At 35.4% G+C, this 22,472-nt stretch overlaps 1 non-coding gene across 1 annotated transcript; it reads right to left on the bottom strand.

Moving 5' to 3' along the window:
- Positions 1 to 12,615: 12,615 nt before the first annotated feature.
- On the bottom strand, positions 12,616 to 12,722 carry LOC121218817 (small nucleolar RNA R71). The gene has a single exon (XR_005915294.1). It is a non-coding gene; the product is annotated as a small nucleolar RNA R71 (small nucleolar RNA).
- Between the last annotated feature and the right edge of the window lie 9,750 nt (positions 12,723 to 22,472).

The following is a 22,472-nucleotide window of genomic DNA, read 5'->3' as shown; positions in this document are numbered from 1 at the left end:
AAAGATGCTCATTAATTTTTCCAGGCTTACGATCACTGTCAAAAAATTGGAAATCTATTGAGAAGGTATGAGATGCCCTTGCAGACTATTTTAAAAGTGGAGCTATTTGATGTTTGAGGAATTGATTTTAAGGGACCATTCTCACCTTCTTGGGGAAATGCATACATACTTTTAACTGTTGATTATGTATCCAAGTGGGTTGAGGCTATTGTTTTACCAACAAATGATGCCAAATTGATACTGAAATTTCTACATAAAAATATTTTTACTAGGTTTGGTACCCCTCGTGCTCTAATTAGTGATGAAGGTTCACACTTTGATTGCAAACTAGTTGCTAATGCTCTGAATAGGTATAGAGTTAAACATAAAATTGCCACGGCATACCATCCCCAGACAAATGGGCAGGCGGAAGTCTCTAATAGAGAGATTAAACAAATTTTGGAAAAGGTAGTCAATCCCAACAGAAAAGATTGCTCATCTAGATTGGATGAAGCTTTATGGGCATATAGCACTTTATCCAAGACACCATTGAGGATGTCGCCCTTCAAGCTTGTTTATGGGAAACCCTGTCATTTGCCCGTTGAACTTGAACATAAGACATATTAGGCAATTAAGAATTTGAATATTGATTGGAGTGCTACTAGTACTAATGGGCTATTCGAGTTGGATGAGATGGAGGAATTTTTAGCACTAGCCTATGAGTATGCCAAGCTGTACAAAGAAAAGATTAAACAATGGCATGACAAAAAAATTTGCCACGACAATTTGCACTTGGACAGCAGGTCTTGTTATTCAATTCCAGGCTTAAATTATTTCCTGGGAAATTGAAATCTCGTTGGTCTGGCCCATTCGAGATAGTGCATGTCCATCCTCATGGAGCTGTAGAAGTTAAAGATAGCAAGACTGGTTCAATTTTCAAAGTCAATGGCCAATGATTAAAGCACTACTTTGGAGACCTTATAATTTGTGATAAAAATTCCATCTCTTTTTGAACTACTTAATATTTCTTTCCTATTCTATTTTATTCATTTCCTTTGCTTTTAATTTTTGTGTTAATTTCTTCAATAAGTTTATTTAACTATTATTTTCTTTTGTTACATGCACATTATGGCCCAGGTTTGTAGAAATCAGCTCATTTAACACAATAGTTAATTTTAATTTCCTAATTTTTTTGCTATTTTTGTTTTCCTGATATTTTTTCTTGTGTCAGGACACTCTCAAATTAATCTTAGCCCCCACGTCATTGTTATATTTTCTCTCACGTTTTACCCTATTCATTTCACTTCTCTTCTAACTTCTTTTTTGTTTTATCTCCTTAAACCTTCTCTACTTTTACTCCATTTAAATTGTAAAGGTCTCACCTTTTTTTTTTATTTTCTAGTCACTATTGTCTCTATAATGGCTCGCCAAGCACCATCTTCTTCCACCTCTGTGCCTCCACAAACATTTTTCAGCAAAATCGTGGAAGAAAATTATACCTAGAACATATCAAAGAGGTCGTTTTTTCTGGAAAAAGGTTTCCTTTTTCAAGATGCCCCTTTTATGGGCTACTCTGAAGCAATCTCTTCTGTAGTGAAGAAACATGGATGGCAAATCTTCTATCTTCACCTTGATGACGTTCTCACCACGATAGTACAAGAATTCTATGCTCATCTCTCCTATCCTAAAAATGCTTTTATATATGTGCGCAGTGTCTCGGTAATGTTTGATGAAGACTCCATTAATGCACAATATGGGTTATCTGACGGCCACGATGAACACACTCAATTTGTCAAGACTATGACTAGAAAAGGACTCTACCATTGACCGTGTATCGTTGAAGCCTCATTGCAGAGTCTAGTATCATTTCCTTAAAACTCGTCTCATCCCTTCTACTCACAACTCAACTATTTCAAAAGAAAGCCTATTATTATTACACTCGATTATGGTGGGCAGAAAGATCAATGTTGGAAGCATTATTTTTAGAGAAGTCCATCGCTGCTCTTAAAAGAATGTCGATACCTTAAATTTTCCATCGCTCATTACGACACTTTGTCAGTGGGTGAAGTTTCCTATTCAAAAAAATGAAGACATAATCGCCAATAAAGGAGCCATAACAAATCAACTCGCCCTAAGATTTTCTGGGGAGGAAATGCCAAGGCATCCGGGTTCCACCTCTACATCGTCACCACCTCTGAATACTAACACTGCTCCATCAACATCTCATAGTAACTTTGAACAGAAAGTGATTGACGCGCTTGACATGTAGGAGCAATTCTGAATACTTGAGAAACACCAACAAAGGTTGGCCACTAATTTTGGCCAAGCTCAAGAAGAAATGGCTCTATTTTAGGGGTATGTCTGACAAAGAGATAAGGCCATGAGGAAATATCTTCAGAAGAACTTTACTTGACCCATGCCTACATTCCTTATTTTTCCTAAAGAATTGTTGTTGGAGCTAGATGATGATGATGACGATGGCGAAGAGACCACTGTGGAGAAGAATACCACGAACAAGAAGGAGAAGTAGAGAAAACCGAATATGTCCATGTTGAATCTGAGAAGGATGACGATGATGTGACTTAATCTACTACACCTATTGACAACACCACTACACCAAACAATGCACCTATGACTGAACAAGAATGTGCAGTTCATCAACTGATTAATGATCTGACAAAGTTAGACATTGATGACGAAGAAGAGGTGCCTATTAACCAGCTAAAATGGAAGCACTACAAGCGAGCTACTGGCAAATCTATTGAACATGATGCTAGTGAGGTAGAAAGGAAGCAGCGATGCATATGTGCTACCAAGAAATCCACCCAACCCAATTAGAGTAACCCAAATTCTTTCCAAGCCTTTGTTTTCTTATTTTATTTTATACCATATGTTTCATGCATTCATATTTAGTTGTCATTGTATTTTTATAATTTTGAGTTGTTTTTTTTTTGCATTTTGACATGTTTCATTGTTCATGTATTGAGAACAATGCATCCCTTAGGTTTAGAGGTGTGTTGTGTTGTAAATATAGAATGTCGTAGATAGATGCTTTAATATTCATGCATTTTTTCAATCATTTTTCCATTACATACAAATGCGAAATAACTGTCAAACTATGCTAAGTATATTGATATCGGTGATGTTCGATGAGGATAATAACTCTTAAATTAATGTAGAAAATTGTTAATGTTGGTTAAACATTTTTAACTTAGGATAGTTGTTTGAAAATTGATTCCTAAAAGTAGAATAACTTAAGTATCAATGCAATTAAATCTGTAGTAAGGTTCTTTTAATACATTTAGAATTTCTTGAACCTAAATGAATTTGGTTTTGAATGATAAGGAATACCCTAGCAATAGTTTTACACTCCAATGTTTGAAATGGTTGAGTAGGTCAATAATGCTTTGTTTGCTCCATCGTTTGAACACTAAGCATTTCTTTCCTTTTCAATCCTTTTCATAGAATCATGATATAATTCATTTGAAAACTGAGCGTTTCTTTCCTTTTCATTCCCGTTGAACCATTTAGAATAAAATCGGATACACGGGAAAGCTCACACAAAGTGTGCTAAACATATAACCTTTCCTTTTCCTTTACATTGTTGCTCACTCGAGCTATGAAATGGGTCTACCCACACAAGCTGACAGTTGGAACGTAAGCTATGCGATACTGTTCACACAAGCTGTTGAGTATCGGTAACAAATGTCAGAACTCAACCATTGGTAGGACATTCAGGACCAGCACTCGAAACATTGTAACCCTAATGACATGTCATTTGTATCCTACATATTCCTAAGGTTCAAACAGGCCTCGATAATTTTCGTAACATCCTTGGATTTCCACATTTGATTTCATGACAAACAATACATGGATATATAATTCATTATAACATTAAAACATTAAATAATCATACGAACTTACCTCGATGACAAAGACGTAAAATCTAGATCAATTATTCCAAGGCTTTAGCTTTTCCTCGATCTAGATCTGTACAAGGTTTATCTTGATCTAAATAAGCAAATTCAATCCATTTAATACTCGTACTATTCAATTTAATCCAAAATTCATACTTTTGCAAAACTACTCTTTTCCCCCTAATGTTTTAACTTCTTTACAATTTAGCCTTTAATCTCATATTTTCAAGTTTAAGCAATTTCATCCACATTTCATGCTAACCAAATGCACTAGGGACCTCTAATAATTCATACAAATCATCATTTCAAGAATTTAACACAAACTTTTATCACTTTTACAAATAGGTTCCTAAATAACAATTTCATCAAAAATCCCTTTACAAAACTTGCTTATTTAAGAACAAAGATTCATATTCTTTCATTAAACTTAAAAAACCATACAAAAATACTCATGGAAAAACCCTAAACCTTAGAAAATTGTTCAAATTAGTCCCTGGGCTAGCTAGATTAAGCTACAACGACTTCAAAAACATAAAAATCTTTAAAAACGGGACCAAAATCACTTAGATGCAAGCAAAACAACTTGGTCGAATGCTCCAACCCTAAAAATGGTGTTTTTGTTCTTTAATTTCGATGGTTATTCTCAACTAAGAAGATGATACGATCCTTTTACCTTATTTTTCCTTATTTATTTATTAAATTACTTTATTAATCTTTAACTTAAACTAATTAAAACATCAATTTCATTCCCATCTTTATCCACTAATAATAATGGTCTAATTACCATATAAATTCCTTTATTGTAAAAATTTCATAGCTAATTTATACCTTTAACTTATAGAACTCTACTGTTGAACCCTTTACGATTTAGTCCTTTTTACTTAATTAAACATGCAAACGTTAAATTTTCTTAACAATTTTTTTGTGCAACCTTACTAGTATTCCATAGATATTAAAATAATAACAAAATAAAATTTTACTAGTCGAATTTATGGTCCCAAAACCACTATTCTGATTTCCCAAAAAATAGGCTGTTACAACTCTCTCCCCTTAAGGAATTTTCGTCCTAAAAAATCTGACTAGAAAAGAGGTTCAGATATTGCACTTTCATAGCTTCTTCTGGTTCCTAGGTAGCTTCTTCTAATCCGTGACATTTCCAAAGAACTTTCATTAAAGCTATGCTTTTATTTCTCAATACTTTAACTTCTCTAGCTAGAATTCTGATCGGTTCTTCACTATACGTCATATCTGGCTGAATCTCAACTTCAACAGGTGAAATCACGTGTGAAGAATCTGATCGAGACCGTCATAACATAGACACATGGAATATATTATGAATCTTTTCTAACTCCGATAGAAATGCTAATCTATAAGTTACTGGCTCGATTCTCTCGATGATCTCATACAGCTTTATAAACCTCGGACTAAGCTTTCTTTTACGACCAAATTGAAGAACTTTCTTCCAAGGGAATACTTTCAAAAACACTTTGTCACTGACTTGGAATTTGATGTCTTTTCTTTTCAAAATCCGCATAGGATTTCTATAGATCCGAAGTTGCTTTCAAACTGTCTCGTATTACTTTAACCTTTTCTTCAGTTTCTCGTATCAAATCAACCCCAGAAAGCTTTTTCTCACTGAGCTCAGTCCAATAAAATGGAGTTCGACACTTTTGACCATAAAAAGCCTCATACAATGCCATTTTAATGCTCGATTGATAATTTTTGTTGTATGCAAACTCAATTAACGGTAAAAACCTCTCCCAGTTACCTTCGAACTCCAAAACACAACATCGAAGCATATCTTCGAGTATCTAAATCACTCACTCAGATTGGCGGTTACCCTAAGCATGAAATGCAGTTCTAGAATGCAATCGGGTACCTAGAGCTTCATGTAATTTGCTCCAGAATCGAGATGAAAATCGTGGATCTCTATCAGAAATAATAGGAATTGGCGCACCATGCAATTTAACGATCTCAAGCACATATAACTCTGCTAATCTCTCAAGTGAAAAATCCATACGCACTGGAATGAAATGCATGGACTTCATCATACGATCAACAATGACCCATATAACATCTTTCTTTTTCGGTGGCAGAGGCAATCTCAACTAAAAAATCCATCATAATATGTTCTTATTTTCACTCTGGAATCATCACTAGTTGTAACGAACCAGAAGGTACCTGATGCTCGATTTTAACTTACTAACAAACTAAACATCTCGATACTAACTCAAAAATTTCTTGTTCCATACCTGACCACCAATACATTTGTTTCAAATCACTGTACATTTTATTACTACCAGGATGAATAGACAAGCTATTACTATGAGCTTCCTGTTAAATATCCTGAATGAGATCAGAATTTCTCGGAACACAAATTATGCCTTTGAAATACAAGCTATTATTGGAACCAACATGAAAATCTAAATCAGGTGTCGCCTCAATTTGTTTCTGTTTGGCTACCAAAACATTAACATTTTTTGAGCTTCACAAATCTGTTACAAAAACGTAGGTCTAGCTTTCAACTCAACTAAAATTGAACCATCATCAATGGAAGTCAACTCCATGTTCAAAGCTCGCAAAGCAAATAGAGATTTTCTACTCAAAGTATCAGCCACAACATTAGCCTTTCCCGGATGATAGTCAATAATCAAGTCATAGTCTTACAATAACTCGAGCCATCTACACTATTTCAAATTTAAATCCTTCTGTGACATCAAATACTTCAGACTTTTATGATCAGTGAATATATGACATATTTCTCTGTACAAATAGTGTCCCCAGATCTTCAAAGCAAACACAATAGCTGCAAGCTCTAAATCATACATCATATAATTCTTTTCGTGTGGTTTCAACTATCTAAAAGCATACGCTATCACTTTTCCCTCTTGCATTAGAATACAACCCAAACTATTTAATGAAGCATCACTATAGATCACAAATTCTTTACCAGACTCAAGCTAAAGTAACACAGGTGCCTCGGTTAACAATGCTTTCAATTGATTGAAGCTATGTTGACATTTATCAGACCATTCAAACTTAACATCTTTTTGCAACAATTACGTCAACGACATAGCAACCATTGAGAATTTCTTGATGAATCTTCTCTAATTTCCAGCTAAACCCAAAATATTTTTGACATCAAATACATTTCTCGGAGGCTTCCAATCTACACAGTTGAAATTTACTCTAATCAACTCTAATGCCATCTCGTGGTACAACATGTCCCAAAAATCTGACTTCTGGAAGCTAGAACTCAAATTTGCTAAACTTGGTGAACAAATATTTTTCGCTCAAAGTTTGCAAAACAATCCTCAAATGCTGGGCATGCCCTATCTCATCTCGTGAATAAATTAGAATGTCATCGATGAATACCACAATAAAGCTGTCTAAATACACACTAAAAATTATGTTCATCAAATCCATAAATATCGCAAGTGCAGTAGTCAAACCAAATGGCATCACTAGAAACTCATAATGTCCATACTTGGTTCTGAACATGGTTTTATGTACACCTAAGTCTTTAACTCGCAACTGATAATAACCAGAACAAAGATCAATATTTGAAAATATCATCGCACCTTTTAGCTAGTTGAATAAGTCATCGATACGTGGAAATGGATACTTATTCTTTATCGTGACTTTGTTGACCTGTCAATAGTCAATACATAATTGCATGGATCCGTCCTTTTTCTTAACAAATAACACAGGAGCACCCCAAGGAGAAAAGCTGGGTCGAGCAAAACCTCTATCTGTCAACTCTTACCATTGTACATTCAACTCTTTGAATTCTGTAGGTGCCATTCTGTAATGAGTTATCGATATCGGAGATGTTCTCGGCATTAGCTCAATAGCAAACTCAACCTTTCTGAGTGGTGGTAATATGGGTAACTCCTTTAGAAACACATTTATAAACTTACATACCGCTGGAATTGATTCTAGCTTCAACTCAAAAACTCTAGAATCAAATATATAAGCAATATACATTTCACAAACTTTTCTAACATATCTCTGTGCTGACATAGCGAAAATAACATTAGACGTACTATCCGGTCTATCTAATTCAATTTGAAGCTTTTCATTGTTTTAACATTTTAACACAATATACTTTCATCAACAATTCACAATAGCATCATGCAAAGTTAATCGGTTTATACCCAAAATCACATCAAACTCATCAAAAGGTAGTAACATCAATTCAACTGGAAAGTTGCAACCTTGAATCATTAAAGGAAAATATTTACAAACTTTATCAACTAAAACATACTAACCTAGGGGTTCATTACTTTAATTAGAAACTCAGTAGACTTAAAACATAATTTTTTATCTGACACTAGAGTCGTGCATACATATGAATGTGTTGACCTAGAGTCAATCAAAGCAGTAACATCAGTATCAAAGATAAAAACTATACCAATGATAACATTTGGCGTTGAAGCTTCCTCTCGTGCACGGATCGCATAAGCTCTAGCCGACGCTTGTGCCTCGGATCTCAAGTAGAGTCCTTTGTTCCATTACGGCTATTGCTTGCATTTCTAGTGTTCTGTGTGGTCTACCTTTCGTAGTAGTATTACTCGGTCAAGTAGTCTAAACCTTTGCTTTGTCAGACCTTTCCAAGCAATCTCTGATATAATGTTCATAGAACCACATTTAAAACATGCCCTGTCTTTCATTTTATAATCACAAACATTGCCCACACTAGCTACAGACATAGCCTGAGGCTTTGAGCTCGTATATTGTTTTCCCTATCTTTACTTGAATAACCGACTAAAGCTGACGAACGACAGTGGTATTCTTTTGATTTCTTTGACAGTGATTGATATGATTTTCCTACTGGTCTCTTTCCCGGATCACGAGCCCCATAATTGGCTTTTCTCTTTGCTTTACTCAATTCTTCAGCTTTATGCTCTTTGTCAACCAAAACAACAAATTCTTTCAATTAGAGAATCTTGACTAATAGCTTGATGTCTTCATTCAACCCGTCTTCAAAACATGTACACATAACAACCTCTATCGGTATACATTCTCGAGCGTACTTTCTGAGTCAAAAAAAATTCTCTCTCGTATTCAGATACTATCATCCAGCCCTATTTTAGCTTAAAAAACTCTTTACGTTTCTTACCAAGAAATCTCTAACTCATATATTTCTCTCGAAATTCAGTTTGAAAGAGTTCCCAATATACTCATTCTCTCGGCACAACCGAAACCAAGGTGTTCCACCATTGATAAGTTGAATCTTTCAATAAGGAAACAATACATTTCACACAGTATGCCAGAGTACATGATAATTCATAAAAACTTTGATCGTATTTTCTAACCAGAATTCAGCTCTCTCCGGGTCATCTTCAGATGTACCTCTAAACTCTTAAGCCCAATATTTACGGATTTTATGAACTGGAGGCTTGCTCACTCGTACTGGTTTGAAACCTTGAGGAACTATGGGAACCGATTGGGGAACAGGTGAGGGTGGAAGTCATTGAGCCATAGGTTCGTTCGTATGGACTCGGTAAACTATTCATTCATCATTAGAAAGAAGGCATCCTTAGCCTCTCCTCTTTAGCCCTCAAATACGAGCCTACTACCACTCAGTGCTGCTCCGTGAATGGAGGCTTGCGTGTTACTTTCAGCCTCATCAGAATCAGCTTGGTTGGATGACATTATATCTATAGGAAGACATAGTTCAAATCGAGTTATGAGTTATCACACTATCACAAGTTATATAATGACATGTATTTCTAGACTCATACATGCTATATTCAGTCTGAGAACCGACTAAATCGTGGCATTGATACCGGTAAGTGCAACACCCCTAACCCATATTCATCGCTGTAATAGGGTTACAAAGCATTACCATCAAAACGTAACTTTAAAACATACATTTTAATTCTTAACATAAACATATCATAAATCATTCATCAACATGCATAACGTCTCTTAATCGAGCCCTCGAGGCCTTAAAAATACCTTAGAAATTGTTTGAGGCTACATTGGAATCAATTGAAAAGTTCAAGAAAAAGTTAAAAAGGTTGAACTACAGGGGTCACACGACTGTGTGACTTATACGGCTGAGGCACACGCCCGTGTAACATTCAAAATAGGGACACACGACCATGTCCCAGCTTGTGTCCATGCCCGTGTAACTCTCTAAGTTGGGTCACATGGCCAAGCCATATGCCCGTGTGCCAAGCTATAAACAGAAAAATATATAGGATTTTTCCTATGTAATTTATCACCTTTTTACTTAAATTCGTTGTTAAAACTAAATAATTGTTTAATAAATTAATGAAATATGTGATAATATGAAATTAGGACATAGAAATTATTAAAATGTGATTTTATACTTTATTATATAGTTTTCATGCAATAAATGACTTATTTTATATTAATTTGAATATATTATATTTTTTAAGACATAAAGTGGGCCATGCATGATTAAATTAAATAATAAAATATAAAATTATATTTAATAATTCATTTTAAAATGTTTCATTAATAATTTGGGTTTTAATTAATTAAATAAATTGGATAAATTTTATTCTTTGGTCCTCTAACTTGTTGATTTATTCTGGATAGGTCTGATAGCTTTGCTGGATTACAAAATCGTCCAAATTAGAGACCAAGTCAACCAAATATTAGGCTACATAGGGCTGTCGATTTAAACCATTCTTTGGTTTAACTAAACAAGGGCCTTGCAGTGTTGAAGAAATTAGAGATTTGCCCGAAGATTTACGATTGACCGAGTCTCAGTCCTGAGTTGTGTGGCATCCAAAATTGCTTAAAAATCAAGTCAAAAGCCACTAAGCATGGCTGGCCACAATTTGAGGAGATTTGAAGAGGTTAAAATCCACTATTTTTAGCGAACTACCCGCCTGTCGTCACCTAGAAATAAGACCCTCTCATTCCTTCATTCATCATCCCTCAAGCATCCCTCAATCATTCTTCATTCATTCTCATCATTCATCATTCTCTCTTTTCTCCAAATTCTCTTAGCCTTTTCCATTCCCACACCTAGCATCATCTCTTCATAGAGATTTTTGAAATTAAGCCTCTTAAAGAACCCTTAGTCAGCCACCTTGGAGAGCCATCAACAAAGGAGCAAAGCAATGGACTGAAGGAGCCTCGTCAGTCAGAGTCTTGGGTGACAGCCACTCTGAATTAGGTTTAATCTTCCTTTTCTCTAATTTAATATAAAGATGTTTGCTATCTGTTATTTGTTCTTGTTTACAACAATGTTAGCTTAATTTTATTTAAGTTAGGATGATTGCTTTGATTAAATAATATGTATTTGATTCATCCTTATAATGTTTGTGCCTCAATCGATCATGTTTTCAATTAAAATCGTGTCTGTATTTCGTTCATACGTGATTGAAATGCACCTGAATTAGCTGAGCGATCTTGACTAGACGACGACTAATGGACACATAATTGAAATGTGCATGCTTCATTTAGATCCTGACCCGATTAAATTGAAGATTGCATAACAACTCTGACCAAGCTCTATTATCTGCATAGTTTTTAGATTTCTATGCTTAAATTGTTTCAAACCTAACACGTCCCTGTTACCTCACATGAATGCTAAGAAACCCTTAGTAAATAAGGATTAGTAAAATGCGTATTTACTAAGTAAAGGATTTCGAAAGAACCTAATGTGGTTTCCAAACTCATGAAAGATCGAGTTGTCATGGAATGTTTTTCCGAATGCTATTAAGCATGTTGATAATAAATTGAGTTTAATTAAAGTAATTTTCCTAGTTTATTTATGTTATAATTGTTGAAAATTGTGTTTAATTTTACTAAAATCTATTTCATTCATATAGTTTGCATACTTAGGATAATTTGCATTAGGGATCATTACATTTAGTTTAATATATTTTAATCACCATTTCTCAACTATATTGTGTTTTCATTTACCAAATTGTTAATATAATTTTACAAATTAAGTGACTTAGCACAAATACAATCCATGTGGAGACTATAACTCGATACTTACTTATTACTTGATAACGACTGTGTACACTTGCACAAACCTACGCATTACAAGTTTTTGGCGCCGTTGCCGGGGATTGTCAACTGTTGCCATAGTCTTTTTTTTGTGAAATTATTTATTTTCAATTTGATTTATTTCTAACATTACTAACTTATTCTTTTTAATTTTTGTGATTTTCTTTTCAGGTGTTTATGAGCATAGATCAAATTATCGATTTATTCCCTATAGACCTTGAAATTGAGCAAACTTTCAGACAAAGAAGACGTGAACGAATAGCTCAAAGACAAGTCGAGATGGACCTTGGAAATCAGAATCAAGACCAAGGTAAGGAAGCAGATCATGTGATAGGGATCGATGATAGGGATCGATGCATCAAACAATATGCTGTGCCACTTTTCAGTGAGTTAAACTCAGTAATTAAAAGGCCATATATTGAGGCAACCCAGTTTAAATTGAAACCAGTGATGTTTCAAATGCTACAAATGATGGGCCAATTTAGTGGTATGCCCACGAAAGATCCACATCTCCACCTTTGATTGTTTATGGAGGTGAGTGATTCATTTAAGATAGCTGGTGTGACTGAAGACGTATTGAGGTTGAAGTTGTTTCCATAATTGTTGCGAGATCGAGCACGAGCATGGATCAATTCATTGCCACCAAGTTTTATATCTACATGGCAAGAATTAGCAGAGAGATTTTTGGTTAAGTATTTCCCACCTAGCAAAAAACGCTAAGTTAAGGAACGAGATCACAACTTTCCAATAATTGGATGACGAGTCTTTGTATGAGGCTTGGGAACAATTCAAGGAGTTACTTTGTAAGTGTCCTCATCATGGGATTCCTCATGGTATTCAGTTGGAGACATTGACAAAACCAAATAACAACTCATTGCAGTAAAGACCCAACCAATCTCAAGGGTTTAATCAGCAAGTTTTAAAACCACCTCAAGCTGAGGCATCAAATAGTTTGGAGAACTTGTTGAAAGTGTACATGACAAAGAATAATGCTTTGATCCAAAGCCAAGTAGCAACACTGGAAAATTTGGAAAACCAAATGGGTCAGTTAGCTATGAAGCTACATAATAGACCACAAGGAACCTTGCCGAGCGATATTGAGAATCCAAGAAATTTGGGTAAAGAACATATCAAGGTAGTGGCATTGTGAAGTGGTAAAATTCTAGAACCCTTATTGATTGATGTCGAAGATAAGTCTGTTGAGAAAAATCAACCAGCTGTTGAAGTTCTTACACCAAAAGAATCAGAATCTGCAAAGTCTGACAAGGTAAACCCTGACTTAGTGAATTTAGATATTTTAACATCTTCTCTGGATGTAGATTTACCTACTCAGAAAGTGATACGAGTCACAAAGGCCCAACCCAAGCTCAAGAACGTGATGGGCTCAAATTACCACAAGGCCCAATAACGAGGTCAAAGGCCCGACAAATGCGTTCCAAACTAAATGGGACCATTCAAGAATTTGTTAGCAAGGCCTTAGATGCATACACGAAAGAAAAAGAGAATCAAGATTCACTTTCTTGTTTTCAAGAAAATCAAGAAACCGAATCTTGGCCCAATATTGCTGTTTGGAGCAATTTCAAGAATCAAGAAAATCAAGATTTCAAATCTTGGAAATCTTGGTCCAAGAAACCGAATCTTACGGCCAAGGCGCATTAGATCTCCATTATGAGCATCAACGAACCAATTTTGGTAGGAGATGGACTACAAGCCCAAGTTCTTAAAGGCAAGGCCCAATAAGACGATTCCAAGCCCAACCAAGAAGTCAAAATCATACTTAGTTGAAAATTAGGCCAAATCGTTAAAGTGGCCCAATTTGTAAAAATTTAATTCTTAGTTTCAATTTTAGACTTTCTAAATTAATTGTTATGTAATTATTCAGTCCAAGAGGCCATATTTAAGGCCCTTAACCGAATTTCTCTTTAATATTTAATTAGGAGTTTTTTTTAGTTTTAGCTTTCTAATAAGATTAGGAAAATATTAAGGCCTATAAATAGGCATGACCGGCCACCCTTGTAAACACATTAGAAACACTTTGAAAATTTCAGATTTGTTTTTTAGTGAAAATTCTCTTTGAGTTCTCCAAGAATTTTCTCTTGAGTTTTCTTTAGAAGTTGTTTTAACAATCATTTTGATTGTGGGAGCCATCTTCAGCCTTCTTCTTGCCATTTATCTTCATTGGAGGGGAGATTAGAGCCGTTTGAAGGGAGTTGTGAAATCTTACGGGATTTCAAGGCTTCTTAGGACTTTATCTTTATTTCTTGCTGTTCATCCTATCTTTTAAATTCTTCTTGTGTCGATTTTTATTAACTAACTTGTTTGCTGTTCTTGTTGCGTTTCAGCCTTTCCAAAACTCCAAGATCTCTTCATCATTCAAAATCGGATTGGCCCCTTTGTTCTTGGCAGCAAAGATCGTTCAAGATCCCTAAATTCCATTGTTCTTGCCAATTTCTCCTTTTCAAATCTGGTTGAATTCGGTTGCTGGAATTTTGGGGGAAATTAATTTGCTGTTTCAATTTGGGCAAATCGACATCTCCTTGGGCTCCAAGAACCGTTTTCGATTCTTAAATATTTCTTTTATTCTTGTCGTTCGTACCCTATCTTTTATTGCATCAATTTGCTGGACTTTTAAAATTAACTTACTGTTTAGGATTGTTCTTTTCAGATTTGGCAAATTGGGGTTTAATTCGATTACCAATCCGTGTTCTTGACATCCAAGATTTGTTATTCTTAAGGACATTTGTTTCTTGGCTGTTCTTTATTGTTTTGGATACTATCTATTCAGATCTAATCGAATCTAATCTTAGTTTTCTGTTTCGTTTTTAGATCCGATCGTCTAGAGCGTCGTAAGAATTTCCTGTGACTTGACAACTCGATCTTGGTCCGCGCGCAACCCTCTATCATTTGGTATTAGATTTTGGGCGTTTTGGGTGTTCTTGGTTGATTTCTAAACTGATCTCTATTTTTTAAACTACAAACAGCAGTTTTACCCAGAAAAAGTTTTCGAAAAAAATTCATTTGAGTGGGTAAACGTTGTCTGATTGATCTGAAATTTTACATACATATTTGTGGTACTGTGATTGAATATAAAAAAATATTTGCCATAAAAAATTTAGTCAAAAAAGTCAAAAAAATATAAAAAAAATATGAAATCAAATAAAAATTTAAAAAAAGATTCAGCGGGTTTAGTTTGGTGCCCAAAATTTCCAGATCAAAAATTAAATATTTAAGGACATTCCAGATTTAATTTTGTGACTTTTGAAGATCAGGAACACCTCGAATAAAGTTATCAAGTTACTCCGCAGTTTTTCGGGTTTTTCTGGTTTCAGCAATTTTTATTGATTCTTAGCTGTAGGTTTTCATTTGTTTTCCTTTATTCTCCCTTTACACTATCTAACACCTTATTGTTTCTTGTGTTAGTAGGAATTTTAAAGTGTGCACAATTCTTCCTCGGTGCTACACAAATCAGTTGGTGTCACGTCAGTTTTTTGGCATCCTAGTGCAAATTAGGATTCTTTGGTAGTTCGATTCATACACTTTCTAATTGGTTGATATAGACTCTACTAAAGAACTCACAAGACTGAATTCTACCTCATTGAGAATTTGATTTTTTCTTTTTGAGTGATTAACGGTGAGGTTTGCTAACTTTTCTTTTTGAGTGTTGAGTGTTTATTTTGCAGGTTTTTGAAAATGTCTAAGGTTGGTCAAGGTGATAATGATCATAATGATTTCTACGACACATTTACAAAATTCCAACAATAGTTAGACGAACAGGCTGCCTTACTCAGACCTTTGGGTGCTACTTTAAATGAGGTACGATTGAATTAAGAGCCTCAATATCGAGATCCAATTAAAGAAGATATGGATAACTAGTCTCCTGCTCATCGACACGGTCCTCGACGTGTCCCTAGGACTGACTCTGATTTTCATGATCGCGGGCAACCCTCTTTGGCAAAACTGAAGTTCACAATTCCCCAATTTCGTGGTAAGAATGATCCAGAAGATTATTGTGAATGGGAATCTAAGATTGAACTTATGTTTTGATATTATAAATGTCTGGATGATGAAAAGGTAGCGTTAGCAACACTGGAATTTTCAGATTATGCATTAAGTTGGTGGACTCAACTTAGGGTAAATCATCATCGGAATTATGAATGTGAGATTTCGAAATGGGATGAGTTGAAACAGATTATGCGTAAAATATTTATTCCACCTCACTATTATAGAGAGATTAAAACAAAGATTAGAAGACTTGTTCAAGGTAGTAGGACGGTGGATGAATATTTTAATAAGATGGAAATGCTCGTTCAGAGAGCTAATGTGGAGAAGGATGAGGAAACAACTATGGTTCGATTTATTGATGGTTTGAACAGGCCGATAGCTAATACATTGAGGCTACAAACTTACATTGATTTAGAAGAAGCAGTTCACAAAGCCATTGAGATCGAGCAACAATTAAAGGAACAAAGGTTTGGTTCCTTCTCTACTTCACAATATTATCGAGTTAACAATTCCAATTTTGATTTTAAAAGTTCAAAATCCTCTTTTGTTACTAATAAGTCTTCTTTGAGTAATGGAAGTAAGCAATCAGATTGGAAAAAAGGGGCTCCTGTTAAAACGCAAACACCTTCTAAGCAGCCCAATTTAGGTGATTCGAATGTGAAGAGGACTCGTGAGATTGAATGCTTTAAGTGCAAAGGGCGTGGTCATTATAGTAGGGAATGCCCTAACACGATATTACTTCTTCTGAAAGATAATGGTGAGTACACTTCTGACTCTGATAAAATAGATCCAAATATGCCAGAACTTGTGGATGACAGTGATAATGGCGAAGAGTTGGTTGAACCACAAAAGAAAGAGACTTTGCTGATTTTCAATGCCTTGTAGTTCGCCGAACCCTTAACATTCAGATGAAAGATGATGATAACCAAAGGACCAATATTTTCCATTCTCTGTGTTTTATTAAAGGTAACTTATGTTCACTCATTATTGATAGTGGGAGTTGCTCGAATGTAGTGAGTAGCTATTTGGTGGATTCTTTAAAGTTGCCTTGTACCAAACACCCTAAGCCATATCACCTTTAGTGGCTTAATGAATGGTTTGAAGTTAAAGTTACGAAATAGTCCTTGGTCACTTTTAAGCTCGGGAATTATGAGGATAAAGTATGGTGTGATGTGGTCCCAATGCATGCGGCACACTTGCTCCTTGGACGGCCTTGGCAATTTGATCGCGATGTTACACACCAAGGTAAGCTTAATCGATACTCCTTTGTGTTTAAAGGTAGAAAATTCACTTTTGCTCCTTTAAATCCCATCGATGTATATAAAGATCAATTGAAGATGATGAAATTTTGTGAGGGGGTAAGGGAGAAAGGACAAGTGCAAAAGACAGAGAGAAAAGAGGCTAGTAGTGGCAAAAGTCAAAATTTAAAAAGCCCAAAGGTGAGTGAATCCACAAGTGGTAAAATGAGCGAAAAAAATTTTTGGCAACAAAAAAAGATGTGAGGAGAGCCTTACTCAATAAATAGCCTTATATCCTTGTGAGGTTTAGGCAAAATTATTTATCTTTATCTAACATTAACGAAAATTTGCCTAGTGTTTCAGTCTTTTTTGCAGGATTATGAGGATGTTTTCAATGAGGCCCCTAAAGGTTTACCACCTTTACGAGGGATGGAGCATCAAATTGACTTATTACCCGGAGCTTCAATACCAAATCGACCAGCCTATAGATGCAATCTCGATGAGACAAAGGAATTGCAAAGGCAAGTTGAGGAATTATTAGACAAAGGGTACATTCGTGAGAGCCTAAGCCATTGCGCCGTTCCTGTCTTATTGGTACCAAAGAAAGATGGTACGTATCGAATGTGTGTTGATTGCCGCCCAATCAACAAAATAATGGTAAAGTATCGACATCCAATTCCTAGACTTGATGATATGCTTGATGAATTACATGGCTCAATCATATTTACTAAAATTGATTTAAAAAGCGGTTATCATCAAATTCGAATGAGGGAAAGGGATGAATGGAAAACAGCCTTTAAAACAAAATTTGGATTGTATGAATGGTTAGTTATGCTTTTCGGCCTTACTAATGCACCTAGTACATTTATGAGATTAATGAATCACGTTTTAAGGCTTCACTTGGGTAAATTTGTAGTAGTTTACTTTGATGATATTTTAATTTACTCTAAGACATTAGATGATCATGTTTTCCATGTTAAAACCGTTTTGGATATTCTGCGAGCTGAAAGATTATTTTCCAACCTTGATAAATGCACATTCTGTTGTGATAAACTAATATTCTTAGGTTTCATAGTTAGTGCTCAAGGTATTTATGTCGATGAGGACAAAGTCAAGGCAATTAAGGAGTGGTCGACTCCTAAATCAGTAACTGAGGTGAGATCTTTCCATGGTTTAGCTAGTTTTTATAGATGATTTGTGAAAGATTTCTCTACTATTGCTGCCCTATTAACAGAGGTGATAAAGAAATCTGTGGATTTCAAATGGGGTGAAACCCAAGAAAAGGCTTTTCAGACCCTAAAAGCTAAGTTATGTTCTGCTCCTCTTCTTAAATTACTTGATTTTTCTAATACTTTTGAACTTGAGTATGATGCTTTAGGAATTGGAATTGGCGCCGTTTTAATGCAAGATAAGCAACCAATTGCTTATTTTAGTGAGAAATTGAACGGTGCACAATTAAACTACTCAACTTATGACAAAGAACTATTGGCATTGGTTTGTGCACTTCAATAATGGCAACATTATTTGCTGCCTAATGAGTTTGTCATACATACAGATCATGAATCCCTTAAATGGTTAAAGGGACAAGGTAAGTTGAGTAAACAACATGCCCGATGAGTAGAATTCATTAAAACATTCCCTTATGTGATAAAATATAAAACAGGTAAAGATAATGTAGTTGCAGATGCTTTGTCTAGACGATATGCTTTAATAACTACATTGAATGCTAAAGTCTTAGGGTTTGAACATATTAAGGACTTATATGATGATGATGCTGATTTCAGCCATATCTATAAGAATTGTGGACATACTACTTTTGAAAATTTTTATCTTGTAGATGGCTTTCTTTTTCGTATAAACAAGTTTTGCATACCAAAGTGTTCCATGAGAGACTTATTCATTCATGAAGCCCATAGTGGAGGTTTAATGGGACATTTTGGAGTGGCCAAAGCACTAGACATCTTGCAAGAACACTTCCATTGGCCACATATGAAGAAGGATGTTGAAAAGGTATGTTCCAAGTGCATTGCATGTAAACAAGCAAAATCTAAGGTAATGCCTCATGGCCTTTATACTCCTTTACAGATTCCTACTTCACCTTGGATAGACTTATCCATGGATTTTATTCTAGGTTTGCCTCGAACTAAGAAAGGAAGAGATAGCATATTTGTTGTTGTTGATAGGTTTTCAAAGATGGCAAATTTTATTCCTTGTCACAAAACAGATGATGCTACACATGTGGTAGACTTATTCTTTAAGAAGGTGGTAAGACTTTATGGCATCCCTAAAACAATTGTTTCTGACAGAGATGTCAAATTCCTTAGCCACTTTTGGAAGGTATTGTGGGAAAAGCTTGGTACGAAATTACTTTATTCTACTACATGTCACCCCCAAACTGATGGCCAAACTGAAGTAGTTAATCGAATCTTAGGAACCTTGTTACGATCTGTTGTGGGAAAGAACATTAGAAATTGGGAAGAATGCCTACCATTTGTTGAATTTTCATATAATAGATCTATTCATTATACAACTGGTTATTCTCCATTTGAACTTGTTTATGGTTTTAACCCACTAACAGTACTTGATCTTGCACCATTACCACTTGAACACATTGTTAATTTAGATGGCGAACAGAAAGCTGAGTTGGTGAAATCCTTATACGAGAAGGCTAGGCAACGAATAGCCAAAACAAATGATGCCAACACCAACAAAGCAAAAAAGGGGCGCAAACGGGTTGTCCTAGAACCCGTAGATTGGGTTTGGGTACATATGAAGAAAGAACGATTTCCTACAAAAAGAAAGTCCAAGTTAGACCCAAGGGCCAATGAGCCTTTCCAAGTACTTGAGCGGATCAACGACAATCCCTATAAGATTGATCTACTTGGTGAGTACAATGTGAGTTCTACTTTTAATGTGGCTGACTTGTCCCCATTTGATTTTTAGATTTGAGGACGAATCTTTTCGAGGAAGGGGGAATGATATGAGTCACAAAGGCCCAACCCAAGAACGTGATGGGCTCAAATTACCACAAGGCCCAATAATGAGGTCAAAGGCCTGACAAATGCATTCCACACTAAATGGGACCATTCAAGAATTTGTTAGCAAGGCCTTAGATGCATACACGAAAGAAAAAGAAAATCAAGATTCACTTTCTTGTTTTCAAGAAAATCAAGAAACCGAATCTTGGCCCAATCTTGCTGTTTGGAGTGATTTCAAGAATCAAGAAAATCAAGATTTCAAATCTTGGAAATCTTGGTCCAAGAAATCGAATCTTGTGGCCAAGGCGCATTGGATCTCCGTTATGAGCATCAACGAACCAATTTCAGTAGGAGATGGACTACAAGCCCAAGTTCTTGAAGGCAAGGCCAAATAAGACGATTCCAAGCCCAACCAAGAAGTCAAAATCATACTTAGTTGAAAATCAAGTCAAATCGTTAAAGTGGCCCAATTTGTAAAAAATTAATTCTTAGTTTCAATTTTAGACTTTCTAAATTAATTTTATGTAATTATTCAGTCCAAGAGGCCTAATTTAAGGCCCTTGACCGAATTTCTCTTTAATATTTAATTAGGAGTTTTTTTTAGTTTTAGCTTTCTAATAAGATTAGGAAAATATTAAGGCCTATAAATAGGCATGACCGGCCACCCTTGTAAACACATTAGAAACACTTTGAAAATTTCATATTTGTGTTTTAGTGAAAATTCTCTTTAAGTTCTCCAAGAATTTTCTCTTGAGTTTTCTTTAGAAGTTGTTTTAACAATCTTTTTGATTGTGGGAGCCATCTTTAGCCTTCTTCTTGCCATTGATCTTCATTGGAGGGGAGATTAGAGCCGTTTGAAGGGAGTTGTGAAATCTTTCGGGATTTCAAGGCTTCTTAGGACTTTATCTTTATTTCTTGTTGTTCATCCTATCTTTTAAATTCTGCTCGTGTCGATTTTTATTAACTAACTTGTTTGCTGTTCTTGTTGCGTTTCAGCCTTTCCAAAACTCTAAGATCTCTTCATCATTCAAAATCGGATCGGCCCCCTTTGTTCTTGGCAGCAAGGATCATTCAAGATCCCTAAATTCCATTGTTCTTGCCGATTTCTCCTTTTCAAATCTGGTTGAATTCGGTTGTTGGAATTTTGGGGGAAATTAATTTGCTTCTCAATTTGGGCAAATCGACATCTCCTTGGGCTCCAAGAACCGTTTTCGATTCTTAAATCTTTCTTTAGTTCTTGTCGTCCATACCTTATGTTTTATTCCATCAATTTGCTGGACTTTTAAAATTAACTTATTGTTTGTGATTGTTCTTTTCAGATTTGGCAAATTGGGGTTTAATTCGATTACCAATCGTGTTCTTAACATCCAAGATTTTTTATTCTTAAGGACATTTGTTTCTTGGCTGTTCTTTATTGTTTTGGATACTATCTATTCAGATCTAATCGAATCTAATCTTAGTTTTCTATTTCGTTTTTAGATCCGATTGTCTAAAGCCTCGTAAGAATTTTCCCGTGACTTGACAACTCGATCTTGGTCCGCGCGCAACCCTCTATCAGAAAGGTTTTTAGGTTCAACCAGAAGTTCCATCACCTCGATATCAGTAAAGATTACAGTAAAACAAGCAGAAACATGAGGTGCAATTCAAGAAGTTTTTGAATGTTCTGAAGCAGTTACACATCAATATTCTGTTGGTGGAGGCTTTAGAACAAATACCAAATTACGTGAAGTTTATGAAGGATATATTATCCAAGAAGAAGTGACTGAGTGAGTATGAGACTGTTGCCTTGACAAAGGAGTGCAGTGCGTTCCTGCAGAACAAATTGCCACCGAAATCTTACTGTGGTAATGCTTTGTGTGACTTAGGAGCGAGTATCAACTTGATTCCTAAGTCTAGTTTCAAGATGTTAGGGATAGGTGAAGTAAGACCTACAATTGTGATGCTTTAGCTAGCGGATCGATCTTTATCATATCTCGAAGGAAAGATCGAGGATGTTTTGGTAAGAGTCGATAAATTTATTTTTCCTATTGATTTCATTGTCTTAGATTTTGAAGCAGACAAGGAACTGTCGATCATCCTTGGGAGACATTTCTTAGCCACGGGAAAAACGTTAATTGATGTGCAGAAAGGAGAACTCACCATGCAAGTTTAAAATGATCAGGTAACCTTTAACATTTTTAAAGCAATGAAATTTCCCAATCCGACATAGGAACTGTCGATCAGGTAACCTTGGTTTCTATGGAAAGAAATTTTGAAGAAGATCCATTGGAGAAAGCCTTAGATCTTGACCCTTTGGAGGATGAAGAATGTGAAGAAAACATGGCTTTGATGGAAGCCAATCCGAGAAATTTTATTCA

Source organism: Gossypium hirsutum, chromosome D06 (assembly GCF_007990345.1).
Source record: "Gossypium hirsutum isolate 1008001.06 chromosome D06, Gossypium_hirsutum_v2.1, whole genome shotgun sequence".
Taxonomy (NCBI): Eukaryota; Viridiplantae; Streptophyta; class Magnoliopsida; order Malvales; family Malvaceae; genus Gossypium; species Gossypium hirsutum.
Note: the sequence above shows the minus strand (reverse complement) of the source record. Positions and strands in the feature narration are given on the sequence as shown.